This window comes from Taudactylus pleione, unplaced genomic scaffold (assembly GCF_031769625.1).
Source record: "Taudactylus pleione unplaced genomic scaffold, aTauple2 ptg000120l, whole genome shotgun sequence".
Taxonomy (NCBI): Eukaryota; Metazoa; Chordata; class Amphibia; order Anura; family Myobatrachidae; genus Taudactylus; species Taudactylus pleione.
The window spans coordinates 9,517,385-9,529,542 of record NW_028284522.1 but is presented as its reverse complement, the minus strand read 5'-3'; the positions used below and the strand labels follow the sequence as shown (position 1 = coordinate 9,529,542).

General features: G+C 45.7%; 1 protein-coding gene across 1 annotated transcript in view; it reads right to left on the bottom strand.

The window, feature by feature from the left end:
• The window catches only part of CLSTN2 (calsyntenin 2), a 569,746-nt gene that overhangs the window by 369,944 nt on the left and 187,644 nt on the right, over positions 1–12,158 (bottom strand). The window lies entirely within an intron of this gene.

Sequence of the window (12,158 nt, the reverse complement as noted above, 5' to 3'; positions counted from 1 at the left end):
CTTTGGATACCATTGTTGAGAACTTAACATTGATCACAATGAACTACATCGCTACAGAGTAGTTTATTGGTACATTTTATCAGTAACATCACATTTGAGATGGGGGCTATACTTGTATTGTTATTTATATTTGCAAGATAAGTGCTGGTGATCATTATTAGCAGCACACAGGGGAAGAGTACCAGCAACAGATACAGTACCCTTCCTAACTGGTGTATAGTATGCTGCTGTCTCAACCTCTACGTAAGTAGCAGGTACCTTGTATATGTCAATACAGTACTTGTTCTACACTGAAATACTGTTCCATCGCCCATTAATCTCCTGTAATAGTATGTAGTAGTAGTCTGCATAGCATACTTGCCTACTCTCCATGAACTTCCGGGAGGCTCCTGAATCTCGGGTTTGTGCTCCCAGACATCCAGAAAAGTGGGCAAACCTCTTGCAGCCACCCAAGTGAAGTGGGCGGTCCAGGTGTCTGATGACGTAATTCATGTTGAATTACATGATTGTGGTCCTGCCCCCGCTTCACAATGCAGGTAATAATGGCATTGTGTAGCGGGGGGCGAAGCCACAATGACATATTGTGTCACCCACTTTGCCATGCCCCTCCCATAGTCAGCCTGCCAGTCCCCTTCCATCAGAGGGCAACCAGTAAGTTGGCAAATATGCTGCATAGGTATATACAGTTACACATGCATTTTCTGTGCATAAAAATGGACTTGCATTCATAGTGTTGTCATTTATTTAATGCAGGTGCTAACTGGGAGGTTCCTAGAAGTTTTAACCATCATCTAACCCACCAAAGTGTTGTGATTCAAATGTAGGGGTTTTCCGGACAACAGGAATCCTCCCAAAGAGCATTATTGTCAGCAAAACAAGATCATTAAAAAATGCTTTATTCTTGGAATACAATTTAAATTTCTTCCAATTCAGATGTGCAGATATCTTATATCAGATTCTGTTTCACTAAAGACTTGAATGCCCTGTGTTTTATGCATTTTTGATGCCTTAGTGACTATCAATGTTTTACCTTATTTGCAATTTTCTGACTTCATTTAAAATGAATAGAATGAAGTATTGAAGTATAAACGTCCATCGTGTGCAGTAGAGAGTAATAAAGAAAAGTAATACTATAAAAATCTCCATAATAAATTGTCCCAGTCATTCACATAGGAGAAAACGTATATATGTATCGCTCTATCGATGGCTATTTTAATTAAGCATCTGCCAGAATCTGCCAGATTTGCAAAGAATCCAATTATATTTGCAGGTTTACCTTATTATATTTACATTTAAATATTTCCAGGAGAAATTACACTGACAAGCACAGGCAGCCAGCAAAAAAGATTATTTTATTTCACAAATAGATGTGGGAGGACTCGGTTCAGTCAACTACAGTGTTACAGATGCCTTGTTTTACATCTACTGTGTAAGTGTCCATTATTTCTGTGTGTGTAGCTGGCTCTGTGTGAGAGACTAAAATAGGCAGAATATGAAGATATAGGATTTATGTGATAAAGAGAACTGAGTTATTAAAATAAACCAACAAATACTATATACATATATAAATTCTAGATCCATCTCTATGCTGCTTCATGACGTTGTGTCTAAGTTTATATAATGATATCCTAGAGTTTTATGAAAACGATATAATAATAATAATCACCACCTGGAAGTGTTGGTATGCAGTCACAGAATTTCGCCATTCATAAAGTAGACAGCATCATTTTGACATGTTCCGAATGTCTACATTTGGAATATAGACGTGTACAGAATGTCGACATTGGAAATTTCGACGATCACAATGATTAGGGTTAATCCTGCACCCATATTTTTAATACTTACCACTCCGCCGCCGGAGTCCCACGTCAGCGCCGGTATCAGCCATGTCAAAATTGATTTGTAAAATGGCCCCCGTGGCCGTTTTTCCAGGGTTTTGCGCATGTGCAGTAGGGAAAACACCAGGAAAATGGCCGCGGCGCCATTTTCCCAGTGACCTGTGCATGCACTGTAGTCTCTGGGCACACTCTAGTGCCCAGAGTCTACTGGAGCGGCGCTGTGCTCAGTGTACAGCTGGCCGCCAGAGAGAGAGGAGGGGGCCCCGGACAGAGACTGCACACGGGACCCCTCCTCTCTTGAAACGCCCCTGGCTGCAGATAAGGTTATGCTTTGAGTGAAGGTCTAAGGGAAATTCTATTATCGACATGCTGGCAGTGGACATTCACAATGTCTACATTTGACATGTCAACACTCTGTACATGTCAAAACCTTGAAAGTTCACATGTCGACATTATGCTGTCCACATTCTGATTGTTGCCAAAATATACCATATTCGAAGGCATAACATACAGACCTGCTGAAGAGTCATCTGTCCTCTTTAGTGCACTCTAGTTATACTCAGTGTTTTTCTTTCTATGAAAAAAGTACTAGTACTCATCTAAAGTTTAAGTTCATACAAGATTGATAGTAGTTTCCCTACTCTGAACAAGTCTTATTTAATTCATTTCTGAAATTACTTTTGCTGATTTATTCTTGTTTTTAGAGCTAGTTACCCCCTTGATCTTTACCTGGCACCCCCCAGTGCAGCAAACATCCCCTGCACTCTACGGCCCTGATCCCAGGTGATGCGGCAAAGCTACATATGTTGAGACAAACTTTAACTGAAAATTCTAATAACTTACATTACTGGTTTAGAATATGGACAGCTCCTCTCCCTTTATGTCAGGATGTCAGACATTGCCTTTGGACTGCCCCAACCTCACCCCGCCTCCAGCAACACAATTGTCGAAATCGGAAAAGAAAATAAGTGCATCCCTCGGCACGTGCCTATCGGGAAATCCACCACTGCTTACAAATGACAAGTGCACAATAGACAGGCATCAATAACAATGATAAGATAGCCCAGCAGTAGTAGTAGTAGAGTGCAGGAAAGTGCTGGACTGATGGAGACTTCCGCAGACTCGAGAGATTGAGAGACCAGCACAGCACAGTACTGTAAGTAACACTCTGGATTTTATAATAACATATAGAACTCAGGGCTTGCTTCAGGGACGGATGCTAATGTGATGGCAACTGCATTTTCATACGCAACGCAGCTGTGACAATATGCTAATGTTAATGAAACTCAGCTGTCCCAGCGAGCGGCTTCACTGCTCCTTTTGGAGCAGTGAATCTTTTCACTGCTCGCGAGAGCAGTGCGCATGCGTGACCTACAGGTTACAAATGCACACAAGATCCCCGACTTACGGCGGAAGAATCCCTCATCGAGACCCGGGAATATGAAGATGGGGAGTGCTCCCGCAATCAAACGCCGAAAAAATTATATTTTCGGAACTTGATTAATTCTGTTCCTATACTAGTGTATGGGGACAGTGGGCCATTCTGCCAGAGGAAGGTAAGCAGGAGATATCTTTGATACTAGTGTAGGAGGACAGTGGGCCATTCTGCCAGAGGAAGGTAAGCAGGAGATATCTTTGATACTAGTGTAGGAGGACAGTGGGCCATTCTGCCAGAGGAAGGTAAGTAGGAGATATCTGTGATACTAGTGTATGGGGACAGGGGCCATTCCACAAGAGGAAGGTAAGCAGGAGATATCTGTGATACTAGTGTATGGGGACAGCGGGCCATTCGCCAGAGGAAGGTAAGCAGGAGATATCTGTGATACTAGTGTATGGGGACAGCGGGCCATTTGCCAGAGGAAGGTAAGCAGGAGATATCTGTGATACTAGTGTATGGGGACAGCGGGACATTTGCCAGAGGAAGGTAAGCAGGAGATATCTGTGATACTAGTGTATGGGGACAGCAGGCCATTCGCCAGAGGAAGGTAAGCAGGAGATATCTGTGATACCAGTGTATGGGGACAGTGGGCCATTCGCCAGAGGAAGGTAAGTAGGAGATATCTGTGACATCTCCTGATTTACCTTCTTGATGAATGGCCCGAATACTTAGTTTTTACAATTGCAGGTGAGAATGTTCATTTTCATCTGCTTTTGTAAAAATAAAGTGATGATGAATAGGCCCCTAAATCACACACCAGATTTCTACAATTGGTATCAAAAGTGAAGATAACAAGAGAAAACCATACACAGAAATACTTTACTAATAAGTTAAAGTGAACTAAGACATGAAAAGACTGACAAAAACTTTAATATTACCAATTGCAGATTTTTTTATCTTTTGAAGAGAGCATCAAAGTCATGGTCATATATTTAAATCCCTTCTAGCAAATAGTTAAACTCTGGATTTATTGCTATCTGCAGCACATGCCATAAAATCGCAATATGTGCTCCTCCATCTGAAGGTTATCTGCTTTGCAGGAGTTATGTCTGCCTTCTTTAATCCTGACTCTTTATCCTATAACTCCTTTGTAAAGAGAGATCGGCAGTGTATAAAAGATCACTGATAGGTCTCAGATGTATATCATATTCAGCACCCTAGCTGAGAATGGGTGTGCTGCAACAATTCTGAAGATGGTGAATACCCCTGCAGTCAAGCTCCAAAAATATTATATTTTCGGAGATTGAATAATTTAGGGCCCCATACTAGTGTATGGTGCCTACGAGACAGATCCGGTCTGAAAGGTAAGCAGGAGATACAGTATCAGTGATATTTCCTGCATTACCTTTATAATGAATAGCCCCGATCCTTCATTTCTACTAGGGGTGTGCACCGGCCACTTTTCGTGTTTTGTGTTTTGGTTTTGGATCTGGATCTTTCTTCGTGTTTTGGATCTGGATTGGTTTTGCCAAAACCACCCTTCCGTGTTTTGGGTTCTGGGTTTTGTGTTTTGGATCTGTATTTTTTTGAAAAAAAGCATAAAAACAGCTAAAATCACAGAATTTGTAGGTTTTTCTGCTCCTATGCTATTATTAACCTCAATAACCTTAATTTCCACTCATTTCCAGTCTATTCTGAACACCTCACACCTCACAATAGTGTTTTTATGTCCAAAAGGTTGCACCGAGGTAGCTGGATGACTATGCTAAGCGACACGAGTGGGCGGCACAAACACGTGACCCATCTAGGAGTGACACTGCAGTGGCAGGCAGGATGGCAGTTAGAAAAACTAGGCCCCAAACTGTACATAATGCAAAGAAAAAAAGAGGTGCAAGATGGAATTGTCCTTGGGCCCTCCCACCCACCCTTATGTTGTATAAACAGGACATGCACACTTTAACAAATCAATCATTTCAGCGCCAGGGTCTGCCACACAACTGTGGCTGAAATGATTGGTTCGTTTGGGCCCCCACAAAACAAGCTGGCAATTAATGTGTCCCTGCACAAACTGGCTCTACGGAGGCAAGATGTCATCCTCATCCTCCTCATCCACCGATTCCTCACCCTCTTCAGTGTGTACATCCTCATCCTCACAAAGTATTAACTCGTCCCCACTTGAATCCACCACCACAGGTCCCTCTGTACCTTCTGGAGGCTGGTCTCCCTGGAAGAGCTGATAATTCATTTTGATGAACATCATCTTCTCCACATTCTGTGGAAGCAACCTCCTACGCCTTTCGCTGACAAGGTTCCCGGCTGCACTAAACACTCTTTCGGAGTACACACTGGAGGGGGGGCTACTCAGGTAAAATAGAGCCAGTTTGTACAGGGGCCTCCAAATTGCCTCTTTTTCCTGCCAGTACAGGTATGGACTGTCTGACATGCCTACTTGGATGCTGTCACCGATGTAATCCTCCACCATTCTGTCAATGGTGACAGTATCATATGCAGTGACAGTAGACATGTCAGAAATTGTTGCCAGGTCCTTCAGTCCGGACCAGATGTCCAAACTTGGTCCTGCCTGCCCTGCATCACCGCCAGCGGGTTGCTTAGGATACCTAAGTTTTTTCCTGGCAGCCCCAGTTGCGGGAGAAAATGAAGAAGGAGCCGTTGACGTGTCACGTTCCGCTTCAGCTGACAGTGTGTTCACCAGCAGGTCTTTGCACCTCTGCAGGCTTGTGTCGGCCGGAAAGAGAGACACCACATAGGCTTTAAACCTAGGATCGAGCACGGTGGCCAAAATGTAGTGGTCTGATTTCAACAGATTGACCACCCTGGAATCCTGGCAAAGCGAATGAAGGGCTTCATCCACAAGTCCCACATGCCGAGCGGAATCGCTCCGTCTTAGCTCCTCCTTCACTTTCTCCAGCTGCTTCTGCAAAAGCCTGATGAGGGGAATGACCTGACTCAAGCTGGCAGTGTCTGAACTGACTTCACGTGTGGCAAGTTCGAAGGGCTGAAGAACCTTGCACAACACGGAAATCATTCTCCACTGCGCTTGAGTCAGGTGCATACCCCCTCCTTTGCCTATGTCATAGGTGGATGTATAGGCTTGTATGGCCTTTTGCTGCTCCTCCATCCTCTGAAGCATATAGAGGGTGATGGCGGGGCAGGTTCAAGAGTGTTTGCTGGCGCTCCAGTCTTCGGCACGCAGTCGCTGAATGGCGAAAGTGGCCAGAAATTTTTCGGGCCACCCAAAGCGTCTCCTGCGCACGCCCCTGTCGCTTTTCAGAAAATTCTGCACCACCAAGTTTATTGTGTGAGCAAAACATGGGACGTGCTGGAATTTGCCCAGATGTAATGCCCGCACAATATTGGTGGCGTTGTCAGATATCACAAATCCCCAGGAGAGTCTAAGTGGGGTAAGCCACTGGGCGATGATTTCCCTCAGTTTCTCTAAGAGGTTGTCGGCGGTGTGCCTCTTACTGAAACCGGTGATACACAGCGTAGCCTGCCTTGTAACGAGCTGGCGTTTCTGAGATGCTGCTACTGGTGACGCTGCTGCTGTTGCTGCGTAAGGTGATACATCTACCCAGTGGGCTGTCACAGTCATATAGTCCTTAGTCTGCCCTGTTCCACTTGTCCACATGTCCGTGGTTAAGTGGACATTGTGTACAACGGCATTTTTCAGGACACTGAGGACACTTTTTCTGACGTTTCTGTACAGTCTCGGTATCGCCTGCCTAGTGAAGTGGAATCTAGACGGGATTTGGAACCGGGGACACACTACCTCCATCAATTGTCTAAATCCCACTGCACTAATGGCGGATACCGGACGCACGTCTAACACCAACATAGCAGTCAAGGCCTCAGTTATACGTTTTGCTTCAGGATGACTGCTGTCGTACTTCATCCTCCTCGCTAAGGACTGTTGGAGGGTCAATTGTTTAGTAAAAGTAGTGGTGTTCCTACTTCCTCTCTGGGATGATGAACGACTCCCAGCAGCAGCAGCAACAGCAGCAGCGGCAGCAGTAGGCGTAGCAATGCAGGATCCTCCGGAGGAATCCCGGATAGGAGAGTCAGTCATGCCAGTGATATGGCCTGCAGGACTACTTCCGATCCTGACTAAGGAGGAAATTGACGAGGAGGGAGTTGACGGTGTGGTTTGCAGGCGCTTGGATACAACAGGACAACGGGATTTAGGTGTCCCTGGACTGCTTACGGTCTGAGCCAAAGTTTCTGAACTTGACAGTAACTTTTTATGAACGCGCTGCAGGTGCCGTATAAGGGAGGATGTTCCTAGGTGGTTGACGTCCCTACCCCTACTTATTTCACCTTTACATATGGTACATATGGCAAGACAGTTGTTGTCCGGATTTGGATAGAAATATTGCCAGACCAAAGAGGTGGAATGTTTGGTCTTCTGCCCAGGCATGACCGTGATGGGCTTTTTCATCCCACGGACAACAACTGTCTCCCCCGGAGCCTGATTTAAACAAACCACATCACCATCAGAATCCTCCTCGCCAACTTCCTCCTCAGCGCCAGCTACACCAGTATCCTCATCCTGTTGTACTTCAACAGTGACATCTTCAATTTGCATATCAGCAAGTGGACTGTGGGTGCTCCTTTCAGCACTTGCAGGGGGCGTGCAAATGGTGGAAAGAGCCACCTCTTCCCGTCCAGTGCTGGGAAGGTCAGGCATCGCAACCACCACCACACTTGGACTCTCTTTGGGGATTTGTGATATCTTCTTAGAAAGCACAGTTCTTCGCTGTGCTTTTGCCAGCTTAACTCTTTTGATTTTTTTAGTGGGAGGAGTGCTTCCATCGTCATGTGAAGCTGAACCACTAGTCATGAACATACTAGGGATCGACCTTAGCCGTTCCTTGCCACTCCGTGTCGTAAATGGCATATTGGCAAGTTTACGTTTCTCTTCAGCTGATTTAAATGTCTTTTTCAAGGTCATTTTCCTGAACTTTGCCATTTGGGATTGTATGTGCCCTCTACTATGACATTGGGCATCGGCCTTGGCAGACGACGTTGATGGCATGTTATCGTCTATGTCATGACTAGTGGCAGCAGCTTCAGCACTAGGAGGAAGTGGTTCTTGATCTTTCTCTATTTTATTTTTATCGGAGAAAGTTTGGTCCTCCATTTATGTTATATCGATTTGATATATACGTGCGGCTAAACACAGAAAATAAATTTTTTTTTGGTTCGGACTGGAGTGTACTTTGTGGGTTACAGCACCCTTTAACGGTCAAGCCAGCCGGCCCTTTACTTATGACACAGGCGCACTCTTGGCACTACTTTGTTGATGCACGTGCGGCTACTGCGCACACAATTCACAAACACAGAAAATAATTTTTTTTTTGGTTTGGACTGGAGTGTACTTTCGGGGGTTACAGCACCCTTAACGGTCAAGCCAGCCGGCCCTTTACTTATGACACAGGCGCACGCTTGACACTACTTTGTTGATGCACGTGCGGCTACTGCGCACACAATTCACAAACACAGAAAATAATTTTTTTTTGGTTTGGACTGGAGTGTACTTTCAGGGGTTACAGCACCCTTTAACGGTCAAGCCAGCCGGCCCTTTACTTATGACACAGGCGCACGCTTGGCACTACTTTGTTGATGCACGTGCGGCTACTGCGCACACAATTCACAAACACAGAAAATAATTTTTTTTTGGTTTTCACTGGAGTGTACTTTCGGGGGTTACAGCACCCTTTAACGGTCAAGCCAGCCGGCCCTTTACTTATGACACAGGCGCACGCTTGGCACTACTTTGTTGATGCACGTGCGGCTACTGCGCACACAATTCACAAACACAGAAAATAATTTTTTTTTAGGTTTGGACTGGAGTGTACTTTCGGGGGTTACAGCACCCTTAACGGTCAAGCCAGCCGGCCCTTTACTTATGACACAGGCGCACGCTTGGCACTACTTTGTTGATGCACGTGCGGCTACTGCGCACACAATTCACAAACACAGAAAATAATTTTTTTTTTGGTTTGGACTGGAGTGTACTTTCGGGGGTTACAGCACCCTTAACGGTCAAGCCAGCCGGCCCTTTACTTATGACACAGGGGCACTCTTGGCACTACTTTGTTGATGCACGTGCGGCTACTGCGCACACAATTCACAAACACAGAAAATAATTTTTTTTTAGGTTTGGACTGGAGTGTACTTTTGGGGGTTACAGCACCCTTAACGGTCAAGCCAGCCGGCCCTTTACTTATGACACAGGCGCACGCTTGGCACTACTTTGTTGATGCACGTGCGGCTACTGCGCACACAATTCACAAACACAGAAAATAATTTTTTTTTGGTTTGGACTGGAGTGTACTTTCGGGGGTTACAGCACCCTTTAATGGTCAAGCCAGCCGGCCCTTTACTTATGACACAGGCGCACGCTTGGCACTACTTTGTTGATGCACGTGCGGCTACTGCGCACACAATTCACAAACACAGAAAATAATTTTTTTTTAGGTTTGGACTGGAGTGTACTTTCGGGGGTTACAGCACCCTTAACGGTCAAGCCAGCCGGCCCTTTACTTATGACACAGGCGCACGCTTGGCACTACTTTGTTGATGCACGTGCGGCTACTGCGCACACAATTCACAAACACAGAAAATAATTTTTTTTTTGGTTTGGACTGGAGTGTACTTTCGGGGGTTACAGCACCCTTAACGGTCAAGCCAGCCGGCCCTTTACTTATGACACAGGCGCACGCTTGGCACTACTTTGTTGATGCACGTGCGGCTACTGCGCACACAATTCACAAACACAGAAAATAATTTTTTTTTTGGTTTGGACTGGAGTGTACTTTCGGGGGTTACAGCACCCTTAACGGTCAAGCCAGCCGGCCCTTTACTTATGACACAGGCGCACGCTTGGCACTACTTTGTTGATGCACGTGCGGCTACTGCGCACACAATTCACAAACACAGAAAATATATTATTTTTTTAGCACTTGGGGGGAGCACCCCTGATGGACAGAGCACCCCCTGGACAACACTACAGCACCCCTTTAGGACTGGGACACTGCACAGGACTTTGGAGTGGACACAGCCCCTATGGAGAACTGACTGCACAACACAGTCCAGCCAGCCCCTATGGACTTTGAAGTAGTGGACACAGCCCCTATTAACAACAGCAGCACAGCACAACACAGCCAGCCCCTATGGACTTTGAAGTAGTGGACAACAGCAGCACTACACTACACTACACTACACAGCACTAACTCCCACCCTCCCTCTTCACTGTCCACAGCCGAGTGAGAAAATGGCGCCGACGCGGGTACCTTATATAGGATCCAAAACCCGCGAGACTCGGAAGGCGGGATGATGACGTTTTGCCTCGATGTCAGATCCGAGTCAGGCGGGAAAAGTCGAGCCTGACTCGGATCGGACTCGGATCGGGGGGGCTCGGGGGGGTTCGGATTTCAGAAATCCGAACCCGCTCACCCCTAATTTCTACAAAAGTAGATGAAAATGTTAATTTTCACCTGCTTTTGTAGAAGTTAAGTGATGATGAATGGACTTAGAAGTGCAATTCCACATTCATGTACAGTGGCTGCCATCTCTACCTGAGAGCGTAATTTGATCCCTGAGTAATTGTCAGTAATAGACCTACTTAGATGAAGGGCTATATTTACAAGCTTTTAGGCGGGTTTCAGATGACAATTTAAAGCGGCACTCATACAGTATTACGTGTAAAGCAAGGTGGGCTTTATTAAAGCTGAGGCTTAATAGATATAGCCTGAAGGATGCCCAATGTTCTCTACATCATAGTTATTGTGTCTGTGGTTTCCATAGTAATTACATACCGTGTCAGTGAGCAAAGAATAAATAGTAAGAATAAGCTTGAATCATAACTTCCTTTTTACAGGAAATTGCAGCTCAAAAATAAATCACTAAGGTCCATTGTTAAAGATATGATTTTACTTGGGCACCATGAGCTTACATTGCCCTGCACCATATTACAGGTGGTGGTAGATGCATTTTTTCTACATGTACTGTATGTCAAACTTATTTTACTTATATTGGCAAAGATAAATAAAATGAGTAAAATCAGGTTATGTGAGTTTAACTGAGGAGGGTATTGTGCCACTATATTCTGCTCTGTGACGGAAACAGCAAACATGAGAATGTTCTGTGTAAAACAAGTGTGGATAGAGATTGTGACTGAGCAGGGAACCCTGATGACTGGGACACGTAGCACCAAAAATCGGACGCTCTAGCAGCATCTTTAATCGGTATGAATTACCGCCGGACGTGGTTCAAATCCCGACAGCGGCTGCCCGACATGGGTGAAAATCCCGATCGTCCCCAGGTAAGTATTTACTAACCTAACCTCCCCCCCAACCCTAACCCTCCTTAGGGGTGCCTAACCCTAACCTTCCCCCCAGTGCCTAACCCTAATCCCCCCTCTATGCCTAAACCTAACTGCCCCTTCCCCGCTGCCTAACCCTAAGTTCCCCCCGGGAGCCCTAAACCTAGCCCCCCCCCCCTCGGCTGTCCGCAGCGGCGCCTGGCATCACTTCGATCGGGATGCCGGGCGCTGGTCTCCCGGCGTCGGTAATGACAGGTGTCTAGATTTAGACGCCTGTCATTTAACCATCGCCGTGATAAAGCAATCGGGAAGCCGGCCATCGGGATTACGTCCGCAGGCTTCCCGACTGCATACCGTAATGCCCACGCGGTTAAAATGCTTTAAGTAGTATTACAACAATGTCGGGGTACTGGAGACGGCTTTCTTGTGTCCACTAGTGATATAGTGACTGTAGACATATTGTTTCTGTCCTCCTGTCAGAATGGCAAAACAAATCTCCCCAGTGCAGAAAGATTACAGGTTACCAGGATATGTTAGACACTTACTGTGGGCCTCATTTAGACTTTGGAGCAGAGATAGGTGCAAATTCAGCTAAAAG